The sequence below is a fragment of the Nyctereutes procyonoides genome, unplaced genomic scaffold (assembly GCF_905146905.1).
Source record: "Nyctereutes procyonoides isolate TBG_1078 unplaced genomic scaffold, NYPRO_anot_genome, whole genome shotgun sequence".
Taxonomy (NCBI): Eukaryota; Metazoa; Chordata; class Mammalia; order Carnivora; family Canidae; genus Nyctereutes; species Nyctereutes procyonoides.
The window spans coordinates 23,563,686-23,575,110 of record NW_026575040.1 but is presented as its reverse complement, the minus strand read 5'-3'; the positions used below and the strand labels follow the sequence as shown (position 1 = coordinate 23,575,110).

Sequence of the window (11,425 nt, the reverse complement as noted above, 5' to 3'; positions counted from 1 at the left end):
TATCTAAGATATAATCCAAAATTACCTGATGTGATAAGAACCAGGAAAATCTGGCCGATTCTCAAGGGAAAAGATAAGACAATGTTGAAATTACAAGAAAAAAATAGTTTAAGGCAATTGTTGTTATCATTCTTCATGATGTTAAGGTAAATACTCTTAAAAATAAATAGAAGTTCTCAGTAGGTTTGAAATAGGAACCTTTTTTTGAAATGGAAATTTTTGAACTAAGAAATACAACATCTGAATAAAATATTCACTAGATGAGCTTAGTAGCAGAATGCAAACAATAGAGGGAAGAGTCAGTAGACTGGAAGATAGATCGATAGTAATTATCCAATCAGCAGAACACAGAGAAATATGTTTGAAAAATAATGAATAGAGCTTCAGGAACAGTTTCGTATGGTCTTAAAGTCCATGCCACTGTAATTCTTAAGGGAGTGGAGAAGGAATGGCATAGAAGGAGGTAGTTGAAAAAAAAAAAGGCTGAAGATTTCCCAAATCTGGTGGGAGATGTAAGTTTACAGATTCAAGTAGCTCAGGAAACCCTAAACAGAATAAACTTAAAGAAAACGTGAACTAAACGTCTCACCATTTTCTCTATCATCCTACCCACTAATGCCCTCCTGATTATACCCTGAAGACATCTGCATTTTTGACCCTGGAGTCAGGGAAGGAACACTGAATGGGGGTCAGACTCCTAGGGACTGACTGAAGTGTGAGACTCAGGGAAAACCAATTCCCCTGCCTGGGCCTCAGGTCCTCATCTAGAAAATCTCAGGGTTGAACTACAAGATTTTCTAATTTCCTTCTAGCTCTAAAATATCACTCATTATCAGCTCCTCTGTGGACTTTTTCTGTTCAAAATAACATTGTTTACCAAAACCTAGTGCTGTGAATCAAGATACCACTTTCCTGCCAAGTCTTTAGACCCTTTGTAATGGTGCAAATGACTGAAATGGAGATGCTCACAGAACAGAACCAAAAATGAAGTTTCGTAGCAACTAGAATGGAGGTTAGCTTTCCCCAGCAGCTTCCTACAGAGCTCTTTGAACACCATGGGAAACCTGGAATTCATTGCAAAGGAAAGGAAGCTCTTCAGAAAACCTTGTACTCCCAATAAATACATTTCCATTCTCATCAGTTTGACAGAGGCTAAGGAATGGAATGGAATGTCCCCCATGGCCTCAGATTCCTAGTTTGATGTCAAGTCTGTCAGAGTAGGTTAAACCTCCTATATCTGTAAACACAGTAACTACCACTTGTATAGCATTTACAGTTAACAGAGCAGTTCTCTTTCATGTAAACTCTCATTTCATCCAACCACCAACCTCTGCAGTAGGTTGTAGCAATCACCTTCTGTTTCCTTAGAGGAAACAGTCTGAGAGAGGTTGAGAGTTTTACCCCAGGCCATCTAGTGGTTGTTTCTTCAGGTTTTGCCATTGACTGGCCTTGAAGAGCTTTGCTGCTTGGACCCCACGTGGGCTTCCTCCGTGCTAACCTCTCCAGTGAGGAATTGCTGTTCCCTCCCATTCTTGCACATTCATTCAGCCTCCACTCTGCATTGATGTGCCCAGAGGTCATCCTTCCCTCCCTTCAAGAGCCAATTTCAGCTCATTTACTCACACATTGTCCCTTTATTTTCAAGAAAAATACAAAGTAGTCTCTTTGAGTATGATAATTCTGAGTCATTGCATACCATCATCATTTCAGAACAAAAAGATGTCAAAAGGTGGGCGGGTTCATTTCATCTAGCAAGAGAGAAGGCCTTCTCTTCTTTGTTTCACCCTTAATGACTCATTCAACCTGAATCAGAGCTGAGTAGTCTTGGCCTTTGAACAGGAGGCTGGGGGGTTAGGGGGAGAAGCAGGGTGTAGGTACTGCACAAGCTGGGGCCATGTCTATGTGGCATGGAGTGGGCAGAAGGGACTGAGAAAATAGAATGATAGCATGGTACCATATGAAGCCCTTGTTCATCTCTGGACCTCTGTTTTCACATCTATAAAAACCTCAAAAGGATCACAGAAGAGTGGTTTGGGACTGGGGTACATGACCTCCCTGTAACTATTTTTCTGAATCCCTGTGCTTTCCTGTCCAGGAAACTTGATTCAGGAAAGGGGGTTCAACCCTCACATGGCTTAGTTACCCGAAGAGGTGGAGAGAGGAGGCTTTGCTGGCAGACAGGCTTGGATCCTGCCTCTGCCACTTCCTGGCTATATGCCCTTGGGATAAGTATTTAAGTTCTCTGTGTCTCATTTAGTTTTCTCATTTATAAAAAAAAAAGTATAGTACTTATCTTGATAAGGTCACTGTGAGGATAAAATGTAACATCTGCCACAATTATCTCAGGGACTTCCATGACTCAAATACAGGATATCTAGGACAGAGGACAGGTAGGCTGAGTGGGCTTGGACAGTCTTTTACATCCCTCAGATTCTTCTTTGGTAAAATTGGGATAACAACAGGTGCTTTGCAAGAGGTTTGCGAATATTAGAAATGATTAAAGAGTCCAGCACAATACTAGGACCTTAAGTGGTGCTACTGGTCAAGTAGAGGTTATGAGTATTTACCTTACCTAGGGCCAGTGCTGGGTCAAAGCAGGAGACATCAGTGGGTTTTGAACCAGAGAAGGTGAGACCAAGCTACCATCAGCACACAAGTTAGGGCCAGTACCTAGAGGTGTGGTACAGAGTGCCCATTGTATATCTGGCAAGAGTTCACACACCAGGACTAGAGGGGCTGCCCCACATACCCACTCATACAGCCTTGGGTTCAAGCAGTCTCCCTGATGGGCTCATAGGCCTCACAATACAAGCTGCCAGGCAGGGCTCTGCAGAGGCCTAGAAATAGGGTAGCACCCTATGGCAGTAGCTCTCAACATGAGTACCCAGGTCACTACAGAAGATTCACAAATATAAAAACATTCCTTTTGGGGAGGGAAGAAATACTTTTTGTTTTTTTTTTTTTTGTTTGTTTGTTTTCCTGGTGGAAACTGGGATCTATGGGGTTTTGGTCATGCTGAGCTGTGTAGTGATCCACAGACCTCTTAAGGTTCCAACAAAAGTGGCCTTGGGGTACACAAAAAACTCTGAACCAACCTGGGAAAACAATGGGATTCATCTCCCCATTCCCTCCCTTTAGCAAGTTTTAGTTGTACCCCCTGGAGAGCCAAGTCTCAGTATCTCTCCCCAAAAAAACCATGACCAAACCATCTGCTGAATAAATCACACACTGTTCTGTCTCAACAATCTTACTTGCATCATTGCACAGCCTGGAATGTCCTCTCCACTCACCCAAATCCTACTCATATAAAAAGCCCAGTACCAATCCTAACTCTTCTGGGAAGTCCTCCAAAATCTTTCTAGCCCACAGCAATTATCCCTTCTTCAAAACACATGGTCATGCCACCATTTTCTTTCTGGATAGCTTTTATTCTATAGTTTTGTTTGTCAGCATCTGTCTTTGGTATTTTTAAATTTTTTTTTCTTCATAAATATTGGTTTCCTCCATCTTTCTCATTCCTTTCTTCTAGCTAGGTCATCAAAGCCTATTGGTTGTACCTCTCAAAATTATTTTAAATCCATCAACTTCTCATGACCTCTCAGGGTCATTCTCTGGCTCAGGCTGCCATTACTGCAACATCCTCCTAAGACGTCTCCTACATCTGGCCAACCCTTTTAATTCATTCTCCACCCTGAGGTCAGGGGATTGTTTCTAAGGTACAAATCTGCCTCAAGTCTTTTTCCCACTGGCCTCAAGACAAAATATAAACTTTCCAACAGACTTTTCAAAGACCTTCGTTTACTGGTCCCTGCCCACCTTTGTGGTCACATTTCTTAACATTCCCCTCCTCCCCAGTCCCTTCCATCATTATCACTGAGGTCTGCCACATTCTGGTCATGATACATCCTTCTTAGCTACACACACACACACACACACACACACACACTCTCTCTCTCTCTCGGATATTCTATCTGGAATCCTTTTCCTTGCCACACACCATGCCTCTCACACGGCCCTTGCTTCACCTACACATATTCAGTCTTCAGGTCTCCAGTTTGATGTTATCTCATCCACTAAGCCTGCCTGCCCCCAAACACATACCCCAGTCTAGGTGATCTACTTTGTCCCCTCCACATCACCATACTTTTAATTCTACTTAATAGGTGTCTTTTACTGGTCTTTGTGCCCCAGTAGACTCTAAGCAAGATCAGAGCAGAAACCATATCTGCATGGTTTTACTGTTGCATACCCAGTGCTGGGCCCAGTGTCTACCTTTCATAAATACTCAAGAAATATTTTTTTAAATAAATGAATGAAAAGAAACTATATATCCAAATCTTCAAGAACAATAAACATTTTATATGCTTCTCTGTTTATCCCATCAGTGCCTGATTGAGGGCCCTGTGTATTCTAGGTACAAAGGGAAGGAGGTAATGCTCTCATTATTTGAATAGAATGCTCCTCTATTTCTTGGTGTTTTCCTTTTCCAGACTGAAGGCTTTTTGAACTATGTGCTAACAGGAATGCAGTTGACAACCTAATGACCTAGAGATCTGCTCCCAGGGGTTCTAGATGAGCAGGAAGACCCACAAAAGGCCTTCAGAAGCCAAATGGGCTATTCATCAAGGAGGAGCTGGAAATAGCCTTGATGGAGTCCAGAAATTCAAGTTCTCATCCCGGCACCTTCATTCATTACCTCCATGACCACAGGCAACTCACTTAGCCACCAGAGTTTGGTTTCCTTATTGGTAAAATGTGGTAAGGAAAAGGACCGGTAGTTTATCTTCACTTTCAGCTCTGAGTTATCATTCATTAATAAACATGTCACCACATTCCCACCAGAGGTGAGGAAGAATTGGGCTGTTTCCAACCTAAAGATCAGGATACCCATATCCTTACAAATGAGGTAAGTGTTTTTTGTAATTGTCATCTTACATCTTATATGATGTTTTAAACTTGGTAGTGAGTTTTCATATTTTAAAATTTTTAAATGACTGTGGTAGGGGAAGCTATATGGGTATAACAATATCTATTATTCCCCTATTGCCTATCAACTTATTAGAAATGGCAATATGTATGCCCTAGCCTCCCTTGTAGCTAGGATGATCATATGACTAAGTTCTAACAGATAAGATATGAGCAGGAATGACTGTATAGCATCCCTGTAAAGCTTCTCTAAAGGGGGAGAATCACTCTTTGCCCTCTTTCTCCTCTCCTCTCTGCTGGCTGAATAAGAATAAGATGTCTGGAACTTGGTGGCCATAGTAGAGTATGAGGTGATATGCTAAGAATGGTGGAGCAGCAAGACAGAAGGAGTTGCGCCCCTGACACCTGAGCCTCCATCCTATCCCTGGGTTATTTTCTGTTGGATCTCTTTAGCATAAGAGAGAAATAATTTTTATTTTCTTTAAACCACTGTTATTTTAGTTTTCCTGTCACATGTAACACTAATTGATAAAATCATCATCTACTTTATTCAAGACCCTGTGCTAGATGCTGCAGGGGATGTAAAGGTATATAGGATTTAGATACACCAATTGTTGGGCAGGAAGGCTCTGTCTGGTATGAAGGAAGTGCTAAGAAAGGTTTGGCCTGACAGGGCTGTGTGGAAATGAAAAGGATTTTATGAGATGAGAACTGGGAATATGATGCAAGGAGCTGGAATGCCAGGCTAATGACATTAAATTCGACCCAGTGATGGGCAAACAGAGCAGGTAAGCTTGTCTCCAGTTTGCAAATGAAGAAACCCAGGCCTTGGCAAATTATAGGACTTGTTCAGGGTCACCCAGCCAGTAAACTGCAGAGCCAATCTCAGTTCTACTGACACTTAACCCAGTGCCATCTCATAGTTCTGGTGTCTTTGAAAGAATCTGGAGCAAAAAGAGTAGGAATGGAGGTTTTGTACTCTCACACAGCCAGGGAACTAAACTGTACCCCTCCTCATACCCTCACACCTTTAAGAGGAAGCTTTGGGTGGTTGCTAGAAGTTTAGGATCCAGACCTACCTTGAAGTCAGAGAACCCTTCCTCAGCCTCCTGCTTAGCCACCTCCATGAGGTTATAATGCCCAGGGTGCTGCTTTGCTATATAGTAAGTGCCCATGTGTCAGGAACAGTGCTGGACACATTATCTAATTTGCTGCCTTAAATAGTCTAACAAGAAAGTTATACCACTTCTATTTTACAACAAAGATGAAGAAATTGAAGTTCTAAGAAATGAAACCACCTACCCAAAGTCACTCAGTTGATGGCAAGGTTGAAGTTCAAAGCTACATCAGTTCATCACAAAGCTGTGTTCTTAGCCCCACATTCTAATATCTTCTCAATCCCTGCCAAAGCATGGAATAGTCTTCTATTACTATTCAGATACCAAGGACTTACCTAGTTTGATAGGTTGACCAGTACCAGATTCCCACTGTGAGCATTCCACCTGCAGTCAGGAGTCAGCGTCCTATCCAATAATCCTATCACCCATGCCCTATATGTAACCCTCACAGGGGTGAGGGATCTCTTAGGGAGGTAGACCCACAGATTTCCAGACCTTTGTGGCCTCAAGCTTCCCAGGGTTCTTTGTCTTGGTTAGTCATGTGGCAAGGATGTCAGAGTCCTCCCATTCTAGGTTCTAGAATTCACAGATTCCAGTGAGCTGTTTCATGGAATTAGGGACACTGCATTCTTTGTGTCCTTCCTGTGGCTGTCATGGTTAGAATGCATTTGTTATGATTTGCACTGGCATTCATTCAATAAACAACTGGTCATTGGAACTGAATCTCTTATCATTGCCAACGTTTGGAAAGTTGCGTTTTATTTTGCCAGTTATCCAGTGTGCATCTTTCCAGTAATGTGGTATGTCCAGAGTTCCAACACAAACCACATATTCCCTTAAGCTGACCACACTGGTTTTCTTCTGGAACTTCCCATAGGAAACACCATGAGATGTGGCTTGCAGAGCTGAAGGCAACAGATGGACACCCATCCCCTCTGCATTCTCTACCCAACTACAGGAGACCAACTTCTTTGCCAGGTTTTGCCCTGGGTCATCACCAGGCCGCCCCATTCTGTGCAACCTCCCTCCCTGTTGGCAAAATACTCTTCCTTTCCAAGCTCAGCCTAAGACTCTCACCCCACACTCTTTTCCTAATCAGGCTAAAGATGGAATGTATTTTCCTTATTTTAATTAGATATATTAGGCTTAGCCTAAGTACAGCAGATTTTAATATTTTTTTTACTTTAATTTACTGATAGAATACTCATCCTTTTCTTGTAAACATCATAATCAACATTCCTATTCTCACATGTACCACTTAAAGCATCTGAAATCAGACATGAAACAGTAATTTAAATTTGTTCATAACAGTTTTCTGAAGATATAAGCAGATTGTCAGATGCAGAAGCACAATTCTTACACTTTCATGCATTGCAATGTGATGTAGTTAAACTATCTCACTGTATCTTGTCATTATACCTTGTAGACATTCTTATCAATAGTTCTTATACAATCCTTATAATCTGTCATTGTCACCCAAAAGTGATGGCCAGTTAAGTAGTTGGATCCACACGATTACCAAAGGCTCACTGCTTCCTTGACTGCAGCATTCTCATTAAAATTATGCCCTAGATGTTTCATATATGACAACAATTTACACATATATGTCTCCCCCTGGAAGCATAAGCAGTTGGTGGACATGAATGGACTTTGAAACCCTGTATAACACTACGTGTGTCAGCTATCCTTTTACACGGTAACAGATGGTGGCCAAAGTCCAGCTGGGTGCAAGGCCCACTCTGCCTCTTACTCATGGTGTGATCTCTACTAGGTCATTTACACTCTCTGACCCTCAGGTTTTTCATCTATGAAATGGAAATGAGAATGCTTGCCCTACCACGAGGTTCAAATGAGATCACAGTTGGGAAATCCCTTCAATATTCAAACGTTAACCGTTTTACCACACACATTAACTTTTAATCTTGACAACAATAGGACACAGGTCATTTTCCCCTTTTACTGATGTGGAGACTCAAGTGAATTAGCCCTGGAGGGCCTGGAGTCCAAACTGAGGTCTCCCTGTCCAATGCTCTTCTCTGAGGGAGGCACACTCCATGGCACCATCCCTGCTCATGGCTGTGTCCTCTGCACACTACAAACAGCACATTATTGAGCTATTGGCCTTAAGTTTGGCAGCAAATCAGTCCTTAAGAGCCACACAGGGGGAGAAAGGGATCAAGGGAAGGCAGTTAAGCCCCTTCATCCTGTCCATGAATCCTATTTCCAGCCCAGCTTCCTGACTTTTCCCAACACAAATGTGTTAGCCATGTACTTGTGGAGTACCTGCTTCCACTTCACCCCCTGCAGAAAGCAGATGGGATTCAGTAGCACTGCCCTGAAAAGGTGTGTCATGTGGCTGGGGCAAGAACTCAGACACAGAAACAGCTAAACACAAAACAGTACATGTTCAGGTGCCAGATGAGTAGGCAGGACAGAGGGACATTCCCAGATGCTCCATTTGGGAACACTGGAAGTTGCTGAAGCTTTCTGTGGCCAACAAACCCAAGAAATACCTCAGTTTGAGGAGACATGGAATCTGCATCATCCCCCCCTCTTTCCTCAATGCCACTGCTGAGGTCCCTTGTCCCCAAAGCTGTCTCCTTCACTGGCCTATAGGCTCCACAAGGTCAGTAAATAAATGTTTCCATTGCCATGTGCTCCAGACTTACTCTGGATCAATCCTGAGTGAACATCTGCTGAATTGAGCAGATGTAAAGAGAGCACATGGACAACACTAGGGACTCATCCTCTGGTCTCAGGGGCCTATGAAGGAGAGTGTGCAGGCAGGCTGGACTCTGTCCTGGGAAGGAGGAGGCCTAAGACCTCATGGAGGAGCCAAAGGAAAAAAAAATTAACATTCTATGAACTAAATGGAGAGAAATGCCATTTAGGAAAAAACCTGATAAGTGAAATTCCTAAGAGAAGCAACTGTCAGGGAGCAAATTATCCCTTGTGTGAGAGGCGGGAAGATTGCACAGCAACTCCGTTCTGGTCACCATGAGCTGGAGCTGGGCTACATAGGTGAAGGTGCCATTTCCTGCACTTGAAGTAGACTGAGGGGAGCCCTGTGACCACCTTCCTGCCTCACTGTGGGGGACTCCTGAGTTTTGAGGACCCTGATCTCTTCAGAGAAAGGAAGCCTAACTTCCGGGTCCAGTGTTCTTCCCTGATCTCCTACTGAGTGGAGAATAAGCAGGGGCTTTCTCTGAACCATGCGGCCCCTTACCTGATCCGGAAGCACAAAGGGAAATTAATAGTACTTTATGCAAACACTTCTCTCTTTTTTGGATATTATATTTAGAGAAACTGCTTTGGCATTTAGAGATAAGTTTTACATAAGAGTTTGTTACTGCTGCTTCTGCTGTTAACCATCCAAACAGTAAAAGCCAAATGGAAATTCTCAGATGTCAGTAATACCACCAAAATGCTTAAAAATATCCACTAGGTCCCCTTCAGTCATCACATTTTCAAACGTCTGGAAGTATAGGGAACCTTCTGAGAAGAACTTGTCATAATCTAATGCTTAACAAAATGTTTTCCACCTTCCTTCCCCAACCTCTCCCATTAGGATTTTTCAAGTGTACTTGATTGCAACAACTTTGGGCCAAGCTAACCCACTGTGTGGCCTTAGGCAAGTCCCTATCCCTGTGGGTCTCAGTTGGTGATTATTGAACCTCTAAGTCTCTCTCTCTCTCTGAAAGTGTCCCCTTTCAGCACCAAGTCCAGAACCAGTGATCCCATTAGGAAACAATGCAGCTCCTAGAATTATGAGTCTACAGGGAACATATCCCATTTCTGGCTGAACTGTTCCCAGACTGCTGCTAACACAGAGGCTCCAAACTTTAAAGCCTCAATAATGGCTTGAAGGAATTCAGTGTTTTCTACCAAATGACTGCTGGAACGACAAGGGTCCTGTACAGGCTTTAGTTAGCTGGCCCAGTAAAAAGGAAATTGATCTTCTGCTCTCTTCCTGTGTTCCCTTCCAGTGGTTCCCTGGACCACCTTCTTTGGACCTCTCTCCACACCCCTACCACCATGCCATCACCACTGCAAGAGTCTGGGCTCTTGGGTGGCCTATACGTGCCCACTGTGCCTGGCCCTCTCCAGCCCTCTCCTTCCTTGCCTGCTGAGAAGCTCCTTCTGTAGGAAGTTGCTCTCAGGTGGGAAGGAGCCAACTGACTAATTCACACTGAGACATAATGCTTCCTAAAGAATTAAAATGCAGATGTCCTATAGGAGAAAAAAATGCATTAAGTTCCCAAAGAAATTAATTTTAAAGAGAACTTGAGGCATTAAAGATGAACCAAGAGAGGCATGGGAGGCATGTTTTATGGCATGGGAGCTTGGATTTGGGTGTGGCTCTACCCTTTCTTTTACAAGTGTATGCTCTTGGGAAATTTGTTTAACCACTCTGAAATCCGATTTCTAGGACAATAAAATGACTTCTGGAGCCACTGACCAACCCCCAAATGAGATCACAGTTGGGAAATCCCTTCAATATTCAAACGTTAACCGTTTTACCACACACATGAAACATGAAAGTGCTTGAAAACTGTACAATTCAGCATAAACCCCCCTGCTTATGCTCCCCCCCCCACCCTCTGTCCCATTTTCTCCTTCTTAGCTCCTCTACTCACTCTTACTACTCTGAGAGAAGAACAAGGGAGAAAAAGATGCTGGCATGTTCCCTTCCAGCCTTCCCCATGCTTCATCCCCTCCCCACCTCCTAATCATCACAGGGATTTTGAATGTTGTTTTTGTATGTGGATTTCCCTTTGTTCCCCTACCCCTCAAAGGAAGCACTCCAAATCTCTGAAGCATGCTCTGCAACAGGACAATGGAAGACTGGTGTGCAGGCTGGGAAAGAGAAGGATTTGCCTGGTGAACAAAATCAGGAGACCTGAGGGTCATGCTTTCTTTTTTAAAAAAAAACCTACACAAAAACGTGTCCCTTCTGACACTATGCCCAACATCTCTCGGTTCCCTTGAAGACAGGGCAGCATGATGACAACTTGGTGCTATTTTATAATCAGGCAGCACATGGAATGCGGCTATTCCCACATATGCCTCTCCGGCTCCCAACAGAATGGACACTCTATTTAAATGTAGACATTTCTCATCATTTCCAAAGATTAATATTTACAAAGTCATAACTTGATGAGAATTATTCTAGCTATTCTTAATTACCATTAGGCTTATATGTTAACAATGTATTCCCACACAAGTTTGGGAATTGGTCTAAAAATACTAACGTAGAAATAAGTGAATAAAAACTAAGCCAATTCATAGGACACTAGAACATTGCAAAGAGAGGAACCATCATGTTTGTTAAGCTCCTGTATGATGAAATTAAGTAATGCATGCTGGGAAACGAGGTTACA

At 42.9% G+C, this 11,425-nt stretch overlaps 1 protein-coding gene across 1 annotated transcript in view; it reads right to left on the bottom strand.

Annotated features, from left to right (window-relative positions):
- The window catches only part of LOC129506221 (aromatase), a 150,768-nt gene that overhangs the window by 96,138 nt on the left and 43,205 nt on the right, over nucleotides 1-11,425 (bottom strand). The gene's annotated exons all lie outside the window — the stretch shown is intronic.